Source organism: Bos grunniens, chromosome 8 (genome assembly GCF_055505025.1).
Source record: "Bos grunniens cultivar Pamir isolate PY7600 chromosome 8, Bosgru_T2T1.0, whole genome shotgun sequence".
NCBI classification, from domain to species: domain Eukaryota; kingdom Metazoa; phylum Chordata; class Mammalia; order Artiodactyla; family Bovidae; genus Bos; species Bos grunniens.
This window is the reverse complement of record NC_141172.1, coordinates 97,667,177-97,686,457: the sequence shown is the minus strand read 5'-3', so window position 1 is coordinate 97,686,457 and position 19,281 is coordinate 97,667,177. Positions and strand designations below refer to the sequence as shown.

General features: G+C 39.8%; 1 long non-coding RNA gene and 1 other non-coding gene across 12 annotated transcripts in view; one reads left to right on the top strand and one right to left on the bottom strand.

The window, feature by feature from the left end:
* The window catches only part of LOC147367752 (uncharacterized), a 604,096-nt gene that overhangs the window by 337,902 nt on the left and 246,913 nt on the right, over positions 1-19,281 (top strand). For 2 of the 11 annotated variants that reach the window (XR_015132076.1, XR_015132068.1), the window contains one exon: positions 3,130-4,348. The exons of 3 other annotated variants lie outside the window; for them this stretch is intronic. This is a non-coding gene — a long non-coding RNA (uncharacterized LOC147367752). Of the gene's footprint in view, positions 1-3,129; positions 4,352-19,281 lie in introns of those variants that run through there. 6 more of the 11 variants (XR_015132075.1, XR_015132070.1, XR_015132071.1 and 3 more) reach the window with 6 other exon arrangements.
* On the bottom strand, positions 3,138-3,208 carry TRNAE-UUC (transfer RNA glutamic acid (anticodon UUC)). Its single transcript has one exon. It is a non-coding gene; the product is annotated as a tRNA-Glu (tRNA).

The window sequence follows — 19,281 nt, the reverse complement described above, 5'->3', positions numbered from 1 at the left end:
AAAATTATTGCCTATCAAAAAATTCGGCAAAGTGGCTGCTGCTGCTGCTGCTGCTGCTAAGTTGCTTCAGTCATGTCCGACTGTGTGACGCCATAGATGGCAGCCCACCAGGCTCCTCTGTCCCTGGAATTTTCCAGGCAAGAACACTGGAGTGGGTTGCCATTTCCTTCTCCAATGCATGAAAGTGAAAAGTGAAAGTGAAGTCACTTAGTCGTGTCCAACTCTTAGCGACCCCATGGATTGCAGCCTACCAGGCTCCTCCGTCCATGGGATTCTCCAGGCAAAAGTACTGGAGTGGGTTGCCATTGCCTTCTCTGACAAAGTGGAGACATCAGTAATTCTCAGCAGACTAATAAATGTAAACAAGGACTCAATTTTGAGTCTGTTATATTATCATCTGGTCTTTCCTTTTTGTATAGGCTTAGCTATAATGTTCTCTCTTGAATATCTTCATTTTTATATAAAACAGTTTTTGTTTCATTTTTTTCTGTTTGAGAAGGTGATACATCTATTCAGTAAGACACATTAACTACAGAAATTTATTATTAATCATTAGTTGTGAGCACAATAATTATTATTACATAATTCTTCTCTGCATCCTATAATATTACGGGTAGGTAGGTGTCAACAGTTGTCACATAATTATAAAATCATGAAATTCACATGAAAGTCTTTGATCTAGAAAGTTGTATAGTACAGCCTTGAACTATGTATCAAACACACTTAGAGACCAAAGGGCGGTAGAAAATGGCCCTTTAGCTCTCTCTTCAGTCTGCCTTTCCTTTGAACAGATTCTGCTTCAGATGGGTGTCTAGAAGTGCTTTAATTTTGTGCTCCTCCATCTTTTCCTTTTATCACCTCGGTCTTTCTCAATCCTGGAGAGAGCCTGATGCTTCCTGGCCCCATTCTGGAGCACAGCTCTGGTGTGCTCACATTGTTTAGTATAGAACCTTTATAGACAAATATTCCTGGTAGTAGTGATAACTTCTTAGAGCAAAATTGAGTCATTATTATGCTGTCAGATGTGCTCCCCTCCAGAGGGAATGAGACGGGAGATCACACAACTTGACAAATGTCCTAAAAAGGACAGGAACTATCATGCCACAGTCTGGTGGAATATAGTTATAACCTTAGTACTTCGGCCATTTGAATACTTGACCAGTTGGCAAAATGGCCTACTGGACAATTCTTGAACAAGATATGGAGAGATACTGATTTGAGTCCAGGTACTGTCGCCTACCCACTATGTGATTTTTGGCACGTCAGCTTTCTGTCTGAGTTTTGGTATCTTCATAACACAAAGAAGTTAGACTAATTCAATGATTTCAAGCTCTTTAAAGAATACTCATATATCACTTTCTTTAAATGTTCCTCGGATTATAAACAGATAAAATATTAAAGCAGGGGGGCTCTGGGGTTCCAGGTGTCACCTTTGTACACCATCTTCCTCCACCTTATGGTAGAATCTGTGTTTAACAGTTCTAATATCACTGTAATAGGTTATATGAATGATCTTTTCCAGTTCAGAAATTCTGCATGACAACCTCAAGCAAAGGCAATAGCTTAATGAAAGTCAGCATATATATAAAATCCGTATCAGCTATTAAAAAAAATATTTTTCTTAGAAAAACAAAAGCCCAATAGTTCCTTAATATATTTCAGCTCAAAGAAGGATTATTCTTTACCTCCAGGTGAGTAACTTGTAGTAATGTTAGAGACAGTAGACCTCAAATGAACTCAGGAGTTGAATCTGGAAACAGAAATGAGATTTCATACCTGTCTTCTATGCTTCTTTTCAGCATAAATGCTTCTGAATCAATTCATAGAGCATTGTTGGACTTTAGATTCTTGAAGGCAGTCACACCATGTGCATATTTCACCATTTAATATTTCCACGCAGTTCCGTTCCTCTCAGCAGATTTATATCAAACCGCTGAGTGTTTTTCATACTATTCATGGGGTTTAGTATGAAACCTGATGCTGGGAAAGATTGAAGGCAGGAGGAGAAGGGGACGACAGAGGACGAGATGGTTGGATGGCATCACCAACTTAATGGACATGAGTTTGAGAAAGCTCCAGGAGATGGTGAAGGACAGGGAAGCCTGGCGTGCTGCAGTCCTTGGGGTCCCAAAGAGTTACACATGACTGAACGACTGAACATCTGAACAAAAACCACAACTGAGTGTTTAGCATATGCTTTCTGCACACATAGTGGCTTGAGGGTGTTGGACTGTTCTGCCAAAACTGTGAGTGGCTCTGGTTTGTCACCTCTTTGGTAGATTCTGCATTGCCTGATTTGTAGTTGGCCCTCAAAAATAACTGTTGAGTGAATGGATGAATTCAGGAAGTTGACTCAGGTCACTGAAAGGTCCCAGTGGTCACTCAAGCCAAGCCTATTGAGAACTAGCTTAACAGTTGATGCAGCCATTCAGAGACATAGCCAATTATTGTTCTTGCATACATGTGACCATGGAAACATGAGCCTATAGAAATGATAACTTCACAAAATGAGAGGAGAGTACCCAGGGCCTTTGTTTTATGTTCCCAGTAGCAAATAATATCTGGAAATCAGACCTTCAAGGATAGTGTTTAAAAGTAATTGATAATCTGATCCATTTAATAAAACTAGAAATATATATTTGTAAGATGTCACACTGCCTGTGCCTCGTTGCTGGTGACCAAAAACTCATTAGTCTAGGATTGACCTATCTACTGTCCACTTTGAATCAGGAATTTTGGTTTACTAGAGGCAAAGGCAGGAAAGAATACCCTATTGATAGAATCCTAGTTCTTTTCTCTCCAGAGTATATTTTATGCTCACTGGGTTGAACCAGTTACTCATTTTGTTTTTGTGATTTCAAACTACATAGAATATTTTTGTAATCTGAATCTATTTTTTGAGTTATGAATGGTTATTAAACTCTTGTTTGAAGTTGTAAAGTTTATAGAGTACCAGGGCAGCATTTCTCTTACATGGTCAAGAACATAAGAATTAAAGATATTTGATTCTAGTGTTTGGTTTATCCTGCAGTTTTCACATGTTTTACTTAGAATATATTTTACTATTCTCTGGACCTTCAAATGATGTTGTAATTTCTATTTTTTTTGGCTATGCCATGTGACTTGCAGGATCTTAGTTCCCCAACCAGGGATTGAACCTGGGCCCAGCAGTGAAAGTGCTGAGTCCTAACCACTGGGCCACCAGGGAATTCCCCACATTTGACTTCTGAGATGCTTCCTGATAAAAGGGTTCTGCAATCAAGCAAATTTTACTGAAGTGATGCAACAGAATCAAGGTTGGGTTAAAAATTATTTTTAACTAGTATGCAATATATCTGAGTTTGTGTTACTTAGAATCTTATTCCACTTGGATATGACTTTAAAATGTGACTGATTAATACTGACATTATATGACTTAATGAAGTAATGAACTGCTTAAATGAAATTTTACCAAAAAGGCTTAAATGTAAAGTTAAAAGTAAATTTTAATATAATTATCTGATGGAAAATGATGAAAAATGAATGAGCTCCATGCTTTCTTAAAGAGACTGTGGTAAATACCATGGTTTTCCCTTCGTGCCTCAGGGTTATCACTATGCACCCTGCACAGTGTTATGGAACAACGAGGCCTGCCTTCACAGCTCTGTGTGAGCCTCTTTGCCTTCAGGTCCCTTAGTTATTTGAGTTCTTGTGTGTACTTTTTATTGACAGGCTTCATCACCTCCTCTCTGAAGTTATTACCTTCTTATTTATCTTTCCATTCTGATCCATCAGTTTTTTATTTTTTTCTGATGTGATGTGGGATAGGCTAGTGCAGTTTTAACGACTATGTATAAAATAAGATGAATGTATTCTGAGATCCATAGCTTTAGTAAGGTGTAGGAGTATTACTTCAAATTCATGATATTTAGTAAACACTTATTTTTCCCTGTTCTTTTATTTCTCCTTTATTACCTGGACTGAATAATTGCTATTTTGAATGTGCAGGACTTCTGCTTCTTAACATATATGACTAATAGATGAAAATTTTCTTTTGTTTTATTTAAAATATTAACCTAGATGTCCATCAGCAGATGAATGGATAAGAAAGCTGTGGTACATATACACAATGGAGTATATTACTCAGCCATTAAAAAGAATACATTTGAATCAGTTCTAATGAGGTGGATGAAACTGGAGCCTATTATACAGAGTGAAGTAAGCCAGAAAGAAAAACACCAATACAGTATACTAACGCATATATATAGAATTTAGAAAGATGGTAACAATAACCCTGTATACGAGACTGCAAAAGAGACACTGATGTATAGAACAGTCTTTTGGACTCTGTGGGAGAGGGAGAAGGTGGGATGATTTTGGAGAATGGCATTGAAATACGTATAATATCATATATGAAACGAGTCGCCAGTCCAGGTTCGATGCACGATACTGGATGCTTGGGGCTGGTGCACTGGGATGACCCAGAGGGATGGTATGGGGAGGGCGGAGGGAAGAGGGTTCAGGATGGGGAACACATGTATACCTGTGGCAGATTCATTTTGATATATGGCAAAACCAATACAATATTGTAAAGGTAAATAAAATAAAATTAAAAAAAATATTAACATATTTTATTGTAAGAGACCATTAATCATTATACATTCTCAATTAGCCATATCCATACACTGTCTGAATTGGCATCATGGACTCAGTGAACATGAGTCTGAGCCAGCTCCAGGAGATAGTAAAGGACAAGGAAGCCTGGAGTGCCACAGTCCATGGGGTTGCAAAGAGTCAGACACGACTTAGCAACTGAACAACAATAGTCAACTGACCGTTCCAACTGGTCAGTCGTCAAAGAACTTCCATCCGCCTGGTAGCACACATCATAAGTATAAACAGATTAAATAAGAATCAAAGACTTATCAAGTTCAGTGATTACACATAAAAAAATAAATGAATGCCATGATATGTAGTTATCTAAGTCACACTAAATGGAAAATTTGCAAATCATGCTCAAGGGACAGAATAGACATCTGTCACTTCCATTGAAAGCCATAGACTCAGTAGTGTTTCCACTACTGATCAAACTGAGCTGCCTGATGATATTTGATTAGAATTCTGTATTTGTTCAAATCTCTGTAGAAAGACAGAGAAGGCAATGGCACCCCACTCCAGTACTCTTGCCTGGAAAATCCCATGGATAGAGGAGCCTGGAAGGCTGCAGTCCACAGGGTCACTGAGGGTCGGACGCGACTGAGCGACTTCACTTTCACTTTTCACTTTCAGGCATTGGAGAAGGAAATGGCAACCCACTCCAGTGTTCTTGCCTGGAGAATCCCAGGGATGGGGGAGCCTGGTGGGCTGCCATCTATGGGGTCGCACAGAGTTGGACATGACTGAAGCAACTTAGCAGCAGCAGCAGCAGCTGTAGAAAGAAGTCAGGTGAAAATCTTAGAAGTCATAAATACATTCAAAAAATAATTTGGCCATGAGAATGACTTGAGTAGATCACAAAAACAAGAAAACCATAAATGAAGGTATGAGAAATTTGATGATATTAATACAAACTCTCTGAAGACCTTTATCTTTTAGAAGTGTAGACTAAATTATTGGTAAGTTAAATAATATGATATTTTGTTTGCTACAAAAGAGTACAGGATTGGAAGAAGGAGGAGTTTAAAACAGAAACAAGATTGTGAATTAATTAATATTGAAGCTGGAAGTAAGCACATGGGGTTCACTTATATTTGTCTCTTTTATTTCTCTTTCTCTTTTCTGGATGTTTGAAATTTTTAATAATTAAAAAAAATCATTTATGTGACTAAGAGCCATTAGTTGAAAGTTGAAACACCACACTGGGAAAATATTTGCAGCACTGGTAGGTAAAACAAGGGGTGATATTTCTAATATACAAAGGACCATTAACCAATGCATGAAAAAATTTATACAAATAAAAAAGAATGGTAATAAACATGGACAAGTCACAAATGGAGAAATACTAATAGCCAATGAATATATATGAAGATTTTCAACCTCACTGATAATCAAAGAAAAGTTAATGAACATAAAACTCACCTATCAGATTGGCAAAGATTAAACATGTTCAGGAAAAAAAAAAACCCTCAAATATAATGAGAGTATAGGTAGATGATGTAATTTCCTGTGCCGTCTCTGGAAGTGTAAATTGGCACAAACCTTTAAGAGTGTAGCTTGGAAATATGTTTCAAATTATAAAATGTAAATATACATTGACATCCACATTCTACTTATGGAAATTTATTTGAAGGAGATATTGGTGCAAATGACAAAAAAGGGAACATTAAGATATTCTTGTTAATATGAAAGATAGAATATAATGCCCATTAATGGGAAGCTGGCTAACTGTTCTATAATATAGACAGATAATGAAATATTTTACAGCAATTAAAATGACTATATATCTCCGTATTTATTGCTAAGGAAGAGATCCGTGTCATGTATTTGAGGAAAAAAAGCAGTATTTAAGTATTTGCATTTTCCAATTTATAGAAAATACATGAAATGTCTATACATATGCATAAAGAGGAATGTCTGGAAGAAGGTTCACATCTCTACTGGTTGGATTTCTGGTAATTTTTATATTCTTCTGTGTATTTTTGTAAAATGTATAACTAAGAAGTATAATTTATCAGAACCAGTTTGTTAAAAATAGTTCATATCATAAGCCTAAATTCCCCCCAGGGTATTGAAGTGCTAAGGGATTGTGAGCGAGCATGTAATTCAGTGATCTTTGTATTTCTAACTCCTCTTGGTGCCTAGTAGGATCTGGGAATCCAGGCAGTGACCACATTTAGGAGTGAGGCTTGGGAGCAGAAAAATAGCAGCTCTTCAAAGTTTAGAGGAGTGGAACTGGGATTTAGTCCTGTGAATGTGGCCTATATGAGCAAAATATGCTAAATGGGGTGAGACCTAGTGCTGGGCAACTCTAACATCATCAGGTCAACAATATGATCACAGATGGATGATAGGAATAAAAAGAACAGAACTTGAGATGGTACAAATCTACATTGATGGCTACTGAGAGTTAGAATATGGAGCTACAGAGGTGCCCTAGAATGAGAGAATTAGAACTTAGTTGTTTTGTTAGAAATCCAAATTTATCAACCTAAGTTGGAAGCATGGCCTAATTTCAGGTTCAGTGGGAGGTGTGATAGGAAAGATTAGCTGATAAACTGGTATTTTGACCTACTTAGGTACTAGCTTAGGCACTGGGATAGTAATAGTTACTAAGGAAGAGAACATTTTGGGCAAGTACCAGGGCAATCAGGGGTAGAGGCTGACATCCTCTATTGTCTGTCATTTATAATGAGATTTGTTCATGCAACTCATCTGTTGCTCTGTATACTTTCAGTGTATGTAGTTCTTGTTTACTTCTAATCAGCTGGCCCTCACATAATCCCTTGGACAAGAGAGACATTCATTGGAAGTCAGTCAAAAGGAAAATACTATGATGCATTTAAAAATATATAGGGCAAATAATTTTCATGCAATCAAAACATAGCCTACAACTTTTAGCCCTTCATCTCAGGTTTTTGCATCCATTCAAAGTAAGGCTAATATTTCTTCCTAAGTTTATGTTTCTGAGCAATCTTCTAATCTGATTATCATGGACAATAAAGTCCCTGAAAGGTGTGTGAGTATGAGGGAGGAGACTGGAAATATTTGATTTTATCACATTCTTAAAACCACGTTTGGATTTTGTTTGTTTTCAGAACTCTTTCTTTCTGTTGTGGGATCTACTGGGTCTTTTTTACCTTACCCCTGCTAGAGAGTCTGCTAGCTCCTGGTCAAGTCCCAAAATATAGTTCAGTAAGATTTAACAGAACCCTTATTAATGACTTTGAATGAATACTGCCCACTGTGGGCATTGAAACTGGGGACAGTTGGCACAGTAGATAAGTCAATTATAAGGATTCAGTAGGGGAGCTGCAGAAGAGTTCATCTCCCTGTTGATGGGATATCCTGTTCACAGCTTCAGCCTCTAGAAAGGCTTTGATTCAGCATCAAGTTGGAACTTTTAAACGCTCCATTGGGCCTTTGTTGGCAGCTGCTCTGCCAGCATACACAGAGCGCTCATTCTTCTTCAAAGGGCCACACGGCCTGCTGGTGGGCCAAACCAGTTTACACTGCTGTTGCTAGTGGGAGGGAGAAGCAAGCAAGCATGGATCAGCGTGGCCTAAAAAGGCCCCATTTATCCCTTTCCGGCTCAGTATCCTCTTCTCCAAGTGCATGCCTCCTTCAGTGTATCTCTTGTTTGGTGGCCTTTACGCTGCAGTTCTAATGGACTGAACTACCTCTGACACTCCTCTAAAATAAATTCCTGAATATACAACAGAGGCTGTTACAAGATGCCGTCCCTGTCCCTTGGGGGAAATGGCTTTGTGGAAAAGTAATGTCATCACATGTCCCTCCACACACCCACCTTTCCCTTTGATCTTGGTGTTTACCTGAGGCTTATTGGTACCAAAGCAAACTGGGTATTGAGCATTTGACTTTGAAATAGGCCTGGTTGTCCAATAGGCATTCTTTTGAAGTCAGATCCATTATGCATTGTTTATTGCCCTTTCAAACATACCCACATGTATTTCTAAGACCAAGCGTCATCTTTACTCATTCAAAAGGAGCACTGGAGTTTGTTGTCATATTAATTATCCTTTGATATTTTTAAAATGGGAGAAATAATATCTCTGGAGTCCATTTTGTCCACTTACAAATTATTTTAACAATATATGTTAAGGGCAATTTTACATTCTCTCTATCCCATTACTATCTTCCAAAACACAATTATATGTCAATTGAATGACTCAGAACTTCTTCAGCCCAAGTAATAAATCATAAGTGTAATGGGTAAAAAGAATTTGTCGTTGTTCAATGTGTATACAGAGTTATGTGGCATATAACCTCAAATTTCTTTCAGATCATATATAAATACATAATAAAATAATAATACTCATTAGTCAACACCAAATATAAGTTCCAGATGTCTGAACATCAAAGTATTTGTAGGCCTATAGGAACTGCCTTGAGACAGGAACAGTTCTTCAGAAATGGTACTGGAAGAAAGCAGGCTGCAAAAACCTCCCAAATTCTCTGAAACAAAAGCTATTCTTGTTTATACATAAATTATGAATGACTTTTTAAGGGCTGACTCATGGGCCAGTGCATGTGCCTACAAATCCGGTTTCACAAGAGAATGAGAGCTGACTGGACTAACAGGAATTCTACAACAAATCGTTTTTTCCTAGCTTGCCTCTAAAGCAAGTCAATTTGTCCAGGTTTTTGGCCACCACTCTTGTAAAGGCACAGTGGGTTTATTGCTCCTATTGGGAGCTCTGCCACGGCTCTGATGCCGCTTAAATCGCCCAGCAGGAACTGCCTGCTTTAAGTGCCTCATGCACCAGCCCTCGTCTGCCAAGAAGCCTTTGGTGTGCTCAAGCTAGTCCTGGGAAGAAGGGACTTGACAGCCCCCTCAAGTGGTGGAATTGGAGTGGCATCAGGTAAACTTGCCTGAAATCACTCACCCAAGAAGCTTTTCTCCAGGTGTTGGCTTTGTGTCCAGGTAGATTGCCCTGGGAGACGACAGCATCAACTTCTAATCTCAACTGTGCCATGTATTCAAGGTCTGATTTTAAACAAATCAACTGACTTTCCTCTGGTTTTTTCATTCATAAAATGGGATGTCATACAGGATAACCTTTCAGCTCCTGTCTGTCTTTGATGAGTTATGATTCAGTTTACCTCTACACAAAAGGAAGTAAATGAATATGTTACTTAGTTCATCCACATGGTGTATTAGATCCCAGTGACCAAAACTGCTAATGAATGGCCTAATTAATCATGATTCAATATAAGATTTCACTGTTTAACAGAACTTCCAAGACTTGAAACATTTCTCTCTTCGAAGGAGGAGAAGGGCCAGGATCTGATTATTTCCTGAGAGTTTAAAGATGAAAAAGGAAAGCCAAGACAACTCATTAGCAACATGAAAAAAAATCCTATTATCTTTTTCTTCTTCAGATTTTATTATAGGAATTTCTTACAAGAATGAGGGAAACAAGGCATCCACTTTTTAAAATGCAGTGATTCAAACCCTCCAGTGACTGATAGTACATGAATGTCAAGAATTTTAAACATGAGTTATCCATTCTAATTTTTCTACCCAAAATGCTTTTTGTTGATTTTTCTAATCATGAAAAAATGTTCCCTAAGAAGGAAGTGTTTGGTTCTTGAAATGTTGAACAGGGAGATGAGTATTTGAATCTGAGCTCCATTGGACTTTGGGGAGCTGTGACCACACTTCTTTTCCTCCTTTTCTCTGAAGTAGTTTGCCTTTATCTGCACACTTGTCTATGTATAGAATCCAGAATTTCCTCTGATAACAAAATTTGATGACTACAAGGTAGTAATAGTGTTCACTTATCAGTTCTCATTACTAAATAAATGACTTCAAACTTCACAGGCATTGTGGAATAAAATCAACATGGGAGAGCGATTACTTAAATCTTGAAGCTCCAATGTTGCACAATTAACAATAAATCCATTATTGCTTGATGTATTTTCTCAAACAAAAAACACATGTGACTGGGAATTTAAAAACTGAACAGGCATTGGCAAATGTTTTCCAAATATAATACACCATCCTGACAGCTAATGCATCAGCAATGTTTACTTCAGCAAATGTTTCCAATTTGGAGAAAGAAAAAAAAAAAGAGTGTCTAATAATAATCTTTCATATTTGAACATGTGTATGGTGCTTTAGAGTTTACAGAGCACTTTCTATGTATACATCCACTCCACTGATCCCTGAAACCACCCTGGGAGATAGATGGGACACATATTATCTTCCAGCATTTTACAGTTGCCCACTCTTGTCATGCTGTTGTGTGGTTTGTGACTTCACACGTGTTCTTCCTGAGTCCTGGCATGCCCTCTTACCCCTCCTCTGTCTCCTTTTTCATCTAGCCAATTCCCAATTGACTTGAAAAATCAATGTAACTGTCGCCTCTTTTGAAATCCTCTGGACACCCCCAGTCTGATTTAGACGTCTCCCTTCTCTGCTTCTTCTGTAACCTATGTAGTATAGCAGTGATCATATTTGACTATGATCATCTTTGTTGCCTTTCTGTCTCCCTTGCCAGGCTGTGCGCTAACTTGATGACATTGCTCTGTTTTCATTTACTTGTCACTGTCACATAGTAAGTACTCAGTGTTGAAAACACAAATGCACTTCATTTATGAGATGAGTAAACTGATACTCATGAAACTGTTTTGTTCAAGGTCACATAGCTAGCTAGGGAGGCACAGAAGCTGAACTTTAACCCTGTGGTGCTGGTCTCCCAGTTCAGTAGCCTTTCTTTGATAGTGTGCCGTGTTTGCTTTTCTGTTTCTATTGAAATATATTAAGTGATCATTGATATAACATAACAGCATCTGAGGGTATTTCTTCAGCAAATGTAGGAAACCATTGAGAAGAAATATGCTAACTTTTTTCTTATTTATTCATTATTTTTAATTCACTATTCCCTTCCTATTTTCTTCCAAAAGGGATTCGAGGCAGCTTAAAATTAAGTTTATGTAAAACAAAGATAAAGAGCCAAGTAAAAGAGAAAGCAGAGACATTACTTTGTCAACAAAGGTCTGTCTAGTCAAGGTTATGGTTTTTCCAGTAGTCATGTACGGATGTGAGAGTTGGACTATAAAGAAAGCTGAACCCTGAAGAATTGACGCTTTTGAACTGTGGTGTTGGAGAAGACTCTTGAGAGTCCCTTGGACTGCAAGGAGATCCAACCAGTCCATCCTAAAGGAGATTAGTCCTGGGTGTTCATTGGAGGGACTGATGTTGAAGCTGAAGCTCCACTACTTTGGCCACCTGCTATGAAGAGCTGACTCATTTGAAAAGACCCTGATGCTGGGAAAGATTGAGGGCAGGAGGAGAAGGGGACGACAGGGGATGAGATGGTTGGATGGCATCACTGACTCAATGGACATGGGTTTGGGTGGACTCCAGGAGTTGGTGATGGACAGGGAGGCCTGGCATGCTGCGGTTCATGGGGTCGCAAAGGGTCAGACATGACTGAGCAACTGAACTGAACTGAAAAGAGAAAGTAAGGAGGGAAAGAGTTGCATCAAAAATCTTAGGGTAAGGAGAATGATGACTGAACTTAAAGCTTGACTCAGCTTCTTGTGTTCCAGGTAAACAAGGAAAACATGGTGTGCTACTTTGCTCTTATGTAAAGAGAAAGAACATCCTGGCAGACAATTTTTTTCCCCTAGTGTTAAACTTCAGGAGGAAATTATTGGATATATATTTGTAGGAGTCCGTGAAAAAACACAATGGAAAAATTTGTACCTACAGCTCCCAAAAGAGAAATTTCTTCATCAAACATGTATTGAATATCTCCTGTATGTTAGGCACAGTATTAGGACAAAGATTCAAAGATGAATACAATATGATCTTGCCTTCAAAACAATTCATAGTCATCTTGAAAACAAAAGTAGTTAACAACTTCAGTCAGTTCAGTTCAGTCACTCAGTCGTGTCCAACTCTTTGCAACCCCATGAATTGCAGCACGCCAGGCCTCCCTGTCTGCCACCAACTCCCGGAGTTCACTCAGACTCACGTCCATTGAGTCGGTGATACATCCAGCCATCTCATCCTCTGTCGTCCCCTTCTCCTCCTGCCCCCAATCCCTCCCAGCATCAGAGTCTTTTCCAATGAGTCAACTCTTCGCATGAGGTGGCCAAAGTACTGGAGTTTCAGCTTTAGCATCATTCCTTCCAAAGAACACCCAGGGCTGATCTCCTTTAGAATGGACTAGTAGGATCTCCTTGCAGTCCAAGGGACTCTCAAGAGTCTTCTCCAATACCACAGTTCAAAGGCATCAATTCTTCAGCGCTCAGCCTTCTTCACAGTCCAACTCTCACATCCGTACATGACCACTGGAAAAACCATAGCCTGACTAGACGAACCTTTGTTGGCAAGTCTCTGCTTTTGAATATGCTATCTAGGTTGGTCATAAGTTTCCTTCCAAGAATTAAGCGTCTTTTAATTTCATGGCTGCAATCACCATCTGCAGTGATTTTGGAGCCCCCCAAAATAAAGTCTGACACTGTTTCCCCATCTGTTTGCCATGAAGTGATGGGACCAGATGCCGTGATCTTCGTTTTCTGAATGTTGAGCTTTAAGCCAACTGTTTCACTCTCCTCTTTCACCTTCATCAAGAGGCTTTTTAGTTCCTCTTCACTTTCTGCCATAAGGGTGGTGTCATCTGCATATCTGAGGTGATTGATATTTCTCCCAGCAATCTTGATTCCACCTTGTGCTTCTTCCAGCCCAGCACTTCTCATGATGTACTCTGCGTACAAGTTAAATAAGCAGGGTAACAATATACAGCCTTAACGTACTCCTTTTCCTATTTGGAACCAGTCTGTTGTTCCATGTCCAGTTCTAACTGCTGCTTCCTGACCTGCATACAGATTTCTCAAGAGGCAGGTCAGGTGGTCTGGTATTCCCATCTCTTTCAGAATTTTCCACAGTTAATTGTGATCCACACAGTCAAAGGCTTTGGCATACCAGACATAAAAGGGCAGAAATTTTTGACAAGGTTATATAGGCATATTATCAATGTTTGATTAATGAAAGGATTACTGGCTCATTTGTTTTTGTTTCTCTTAATTCTTTCATTTAAAGTCTATGTCCTTTTCAATAGGAGAGTATATGTGCTTTAGAAGCTTATAAATGTTATCCATACATAGATCATCTTTTTCAACTCTAGCCCACTCGGAAGTAAACCTAATAATAAATTATCTGGACATGGTTAGAGAGAAAAGTCCACATTTTGTTCCTATAATTTGTAACGCACTCAGAAAATCCCAAGGCTGGCTCAAAACCAGCTGACGACCCCTCCAGCTCTGGGCTAATAATGGGGAGCCTATTTTTCTCTTTATTACTGGTAACTGGAAAAGCCTAGCAACTATTTTCCATTGACATTCTCTCCAGGATGGAGAGCTTGTTTTTCCTAGATTTTTGTATATTTTTAGATGGTCATCATGGGCAGTCTGGCTTTATATCAAAAGTGTATTTAATTGAAGAGGTTCTCCCTTGGGCTATTGGGTAGAAAAATACATTCTCTGTATCTTCGTGCCTATTTTGGGGGTCACAACTGGATTCCAGTTCCCTATCTTTTTGCAGAGTGGCTGCTCTTTCATCTTAGCATGGCAGTGTGCCTGGAATAAGGAAAAAGGAAGGAAAGAGAGACTCTGTGATCAGTCTTCAAATGGCTGACTTAGAAGTGGCAAAAGCAGCAACCTTGGGTCACCTACTCTATTTTCTTAAACTTATAGAAAATGCAAGAAATGTTGATGGAAAAGCAGCAATGTTGATTTGTTGGGTGATAAGATGGTGGTCTCCTTAAGAGTTGCTGTTGGATGGGACTTATGGGGGACGTCCCTGGTGGCTCAGATGGTAAAGAATCTGCCTGAAATACAGGAGATCCAGGCTTGATCCCTACATCAGGAAGATCCCCTGGAAAAGGGAATGTCTATCCTACCCAGTATTCTTGCCTGGAAAGTCCCATGGACAAAGGAGTTTGGTGGGTGATAGTCTATAGGGACTTACGGTCGGGGTTTGTTTTTTTTTTTTTAACCCAAGGACACTGCCCCCACCTAGCATTTTTCATTTGCACAGTTTTCATTTTCTTAAAGGCAGAACATACTAGTGCAAATTTGGGTTCATGAAACCCAGAACTTTTAAAAAGTCCTGACATATGTGTAGCTTTTGCTTCTTTTGCTTCCTGCTCGGTGTGATGAAACAAAGCACAATTATAAAGGAGAATCATCCTTGATCATTTCAGAATATTGTTTAGCAACCTGACAAGTACCGGGCCCTGGGTCTGTCACAGAGAAGATGGGAAGTAAACTACCTGGCATCCATAGACTATAGGCCACTGATGCCATCATAGATATTTTACCATGCTAACTCATTTAGTCCTCACAAGCAACCAGGTGTAAGAAAGGAATGCTGCTCTCACTTTCCAGTGACAGATTTCAGAGGTTGACTGACTTGTGAAGGTCACACAGTTGGTAGTGGTGGAGCAAAGGGTGACCTGTAGCTGATATAACTCCAAAGTTTGGAATCCACTCTGTTAACCCCATGGATGCCTGGTGTGCTCAGAACACCACAGTATATCTTCAGGAGAATAAAGGATATCAACACATTCCCTTGACAATTTTCCTTAAATGATTCTTTCCACAAGGTAAGATCAATAGTAAGAGATGTGGGTTTGATCCCTGGATTGGGAAGATCCCCTGGAGTAGGAAGTGACTACCAACTCCAGTATTCTTGCCTGGAAAATTTCATGACAGAGGACGCTGGCAGACTACAATCCACGGGGTTGCAAAGAGTTGGACACAACTAAGCGACTGAATGCTACTACTATGAGATTATCAGTAGAGAAGAGTTTTAGACTATAACCCAGCCTTCATGTTCTGAGGAAAACACTGATTCACCCAATTGTATTATTCAGAGGAGACTAAGAATATGAGACATCCACGGATGGTGGAATTCCTTTTCAATGAAGCCAGAGATGTCAGAGAAAAATTAATTAATGACATTTCATAATGGTTTATACACAGTGTATTTATCTGATTCTCAGATTCTCTTGTCCTAACCAAGAGGACGGATAAGGAGTGAGACTGCATGGTTTCACTTGCAACAGAAACACATGCTAAGTCAAATCTTTGAGGTGTTTGCTGATACTGTTTGTTGGGAGTGGCTGCTTTTCAACTGAGGCCATTGTGGTTCCAGTATGGAGTTAGAGACCTAGATCTAGGTTTCTGAGAATTTCACTGCTGCACTCCATAGAAAGTCATTTTGCTAAAAGGAGTTAACACTAGATGCTGCTTAGTATTTTTTTATAATTTGCTTTCATTTATAACAAGAATATTTTTGAAACTCGAGTTATAAGTAAAAAATTTGGAAGCTTCTAGAGTGTCTCAGACTTTAGCACGGGCGGCTGCGACTGGCGCATTTAGCATATGACCATTCAGATATGACTTAAATCAAATCCCTTATGATTATACAGTGGAAGTGAGAAATAGATTTAAGGGATTAGATTTGATAGATAGAGTGCCTGATGAACTATGGACTGAGGTTCCTGACATTGTACAGCAGACAGGGATTAAGACCATCCCCATGGAAAAGAAATGCAAAAAAGCAAAATGGCTGTCTGTGGAGGCCTTACAAATAGCTGTGAAAAGAAGAGAAGTGAAAAGCAAAGGAGAAAAGGAAAGATATAAGCATCTGAATGCAGAGTTCCAAAGAATAGCAAGAAGAGACAAGAAAGCCTTCCTCAGCGATCAATGCAAAGAAATAGAGGAAAACAACAGAATGGGAAAGACTAGAGATATCCTCAAGAAAATTAGAGATACCAAGGGAACATTTCATGCAAAAATGGGCTCGATAAAGGACAGAAATGGTATGGGCCTAAAAGAAGCAGAAGATATTAAGAAGAGGTGGCAAGAATACACAGAAGAACTATACAAAAAAGATCTTTATGACCCAGATAATCACGATGGTGTGATCACTGACCTAGAGCCAGATATCCTGGAATGTGAAGTCAAGTGGGCCTTAGAAAGCTAGGAACAAAGCTAGTGGAGGTGATGGAGTTCCAGTTGAGCTATTCCAAATCCTGAAAGATGATGCTGTGAAAGTGCTGCATTCAATATGCCAGCAAATTTGGAAAACTCAGCAGTGGCCACAGGACTGGAAAAGGTCAGTTTTTATTCCAATCCCAAAGAAAGGCAATGCCAAAGAATGCTCAAACTACCACACAATTGCACTCATCTCACACGCTAGTAAAGTAATGCTCAAAATTCTCCAAGCCAGGCTTCAGCAATACATGAACCATGAGCTTCCAGTTGTTCAAGCTGGTTTTAGAAAAGGCAGAGGAACCAGAGACCAAATTGCCAACATCTGCTGGATCATGGAAAAAGCAAGAGAGTTCCAGAAAAACATGTATTTCTGCTTGATTGACTATGCCAAAGCCTTTGACTGTGTGGATCACAATAAACTGGGAAATTCTGAAAGAGATGGGCATACCAGACCACCTGACCTGCCTCTTGAGAAACCTATATGCAGGTCAGGAAGCAGCAGTTAGAACTGGACATGGAACAACAGACTGGTTCCAAATAGGAAAAGGAGTACGTTAAGGCTGTATGTTGTCACCCTGCTTATTTAACTTATATGCAGAGTACATCATGAGAAGCGCTGGGCTGGAAGAAGCACAAGGTGGAATCAAGATTGTCGGGAGAAATATCAATCACCTCAGATATGCAGATGACACCACCCTTATGGCAGAAAGTGAAGAGGAACTAAAAAGCCTCTTGATGAAGGTGAAAGAGGAGAGTGAAACAGTTGGCTTAAAGCTCAACATTCAGAAAACGAAGATCACGGCATCTGGTCCCATCACTTCATGGCAAATAGATGGGGAAACAGTGGAAACAGTGTCAGACTTTATTTTGTGGGGCTCCAAAATCACTGCAAATGGTGACTACAGCCATGAAATTAAAAGACGCTTACTCCTTGGAAGGAAAGTTATGGCCAACCTAGATAGCATATTGAAAAGCAGAGACATTACTTTGCCAACAAAGGTCCATCTAGTCAAGGCTATGGTTTTTCCAGTGGTCATGTATGGATGTGAGAGTTGGACTGTGAAGAAGGCTGAGCACCGAAGAATTGATGCTTTTGAACTGTGGTGTTGGAGAAGACTCTTGAGAGTCCCTTGGACTGCAAGGAGATCCAACCAGTCCATTCTGAAGGAAATCAGCCCTGGGTGTTCTTTGGAAGGAATGATGCTAAAGCTGAAACTCCAGTACTTTGGCCACCTCATGTGAAGAGTTGACTCATTGGAAAAGACTCTGATGCTGGGAGGGATTGGGGGCAGGAGGAGAAGGGGATGACAGAGGATGAGGTGGCTGGATGGCATCACTGACTCGATGGACGTGAGTCTGAGTGAACTCCGGGAGTTGGTGATGGACAGGGAGGCCTGGCGTGCTGCGATTCATGGGGTCGCAAAGAGTCAGACACGACTGAGTGACTGAACTGAACTGAACTGAACAGGGTGTCTCAAGTTATTAATCAGCATGTATATATGCTGGGGTTATGTTTGAAATAGTAAACATCTGCTTTTGGCATGGCCACCAGCTTTTAGAATGGCCCTAGCCTGCTGAGTTGAGGCTGGATTTGGGGAGGAACCTTCCTTATCAGGCTCTAATCCTACAGGGATTGGGAAGGCCTAGGGTGGGAGTGGGGTGAGGCATTCCCAGGGGAGACACTAAGATGTCCAGAACAGCAGGGAGGGTTCAGATGTTATTTAGGAACTGTTAGAGGAGCCTGGTAGGCTGCAGTCCATGGGATCACAAAGAGTTGGACACCCTGGACTGAACAACAACATTCCATGTTAGTGTGTGTGAGCTGAATATCAGTTCAGTTCAGTTCAGTTGCTCAGTCATGTCTGACTCTTTGCGACCCCACGTACTGCAACATACCAGGCCTCCCTGTCCATCACCAACTCCCGGAGTTTACTCAAACTCATGTCCATTAAGTTGGTGATGCCATCCAACCATCTCATGTCCCCTTCGCCTCTGGCCTTCAATCTTTCCCACCATCAGGGGCTTTTCAAATGAGTCAGTTCTTCACATCAGGTGACCAAAGTATTGGAGTTTCAGCTTCAGCATCAGTCCTTCCAATGAATATTCAGGACTGATCTCCTTTAGGATGGAGTGGTTTGATCTCCTTGCAGTCCAAGGGATTCTCAAGAGTCTTCTCCAACACCACAGTTCAAAAGCATCAATTCTTCTGTGCTCAGCTTTCTTTATAGTCCAACTCTAACATCTGTACATGACTACTGGAAAAACCATAGCTTTGACTAGACAGACCTTTGTTGACAAAGTAATGTCTTTGCTTTTTAATAAGCTGTCTAGTTTGGTCATAACTTTTCTTCCAAGGAGCAAGCATTTTTTAATTTCATGGCTGTAGTCACCATCTGCAGTGATTTTGGAGCCCCCCAAAATAGTCTGTCACTGTTTCTACTGTTTCCCCATCTATTTGCTATGAAGTGATGGGACCAGATGCCATGGTCTTTGTTTTCTGAATGTTGAGTTTCAAGCCAACTTTTTCACTCTCATCAAGAGGTTCTTTAGTTCTTTTTCGCTTTCTGCCATAAGGGTGGTGTCTCATCTGCATATCTTAGGTTATTGATA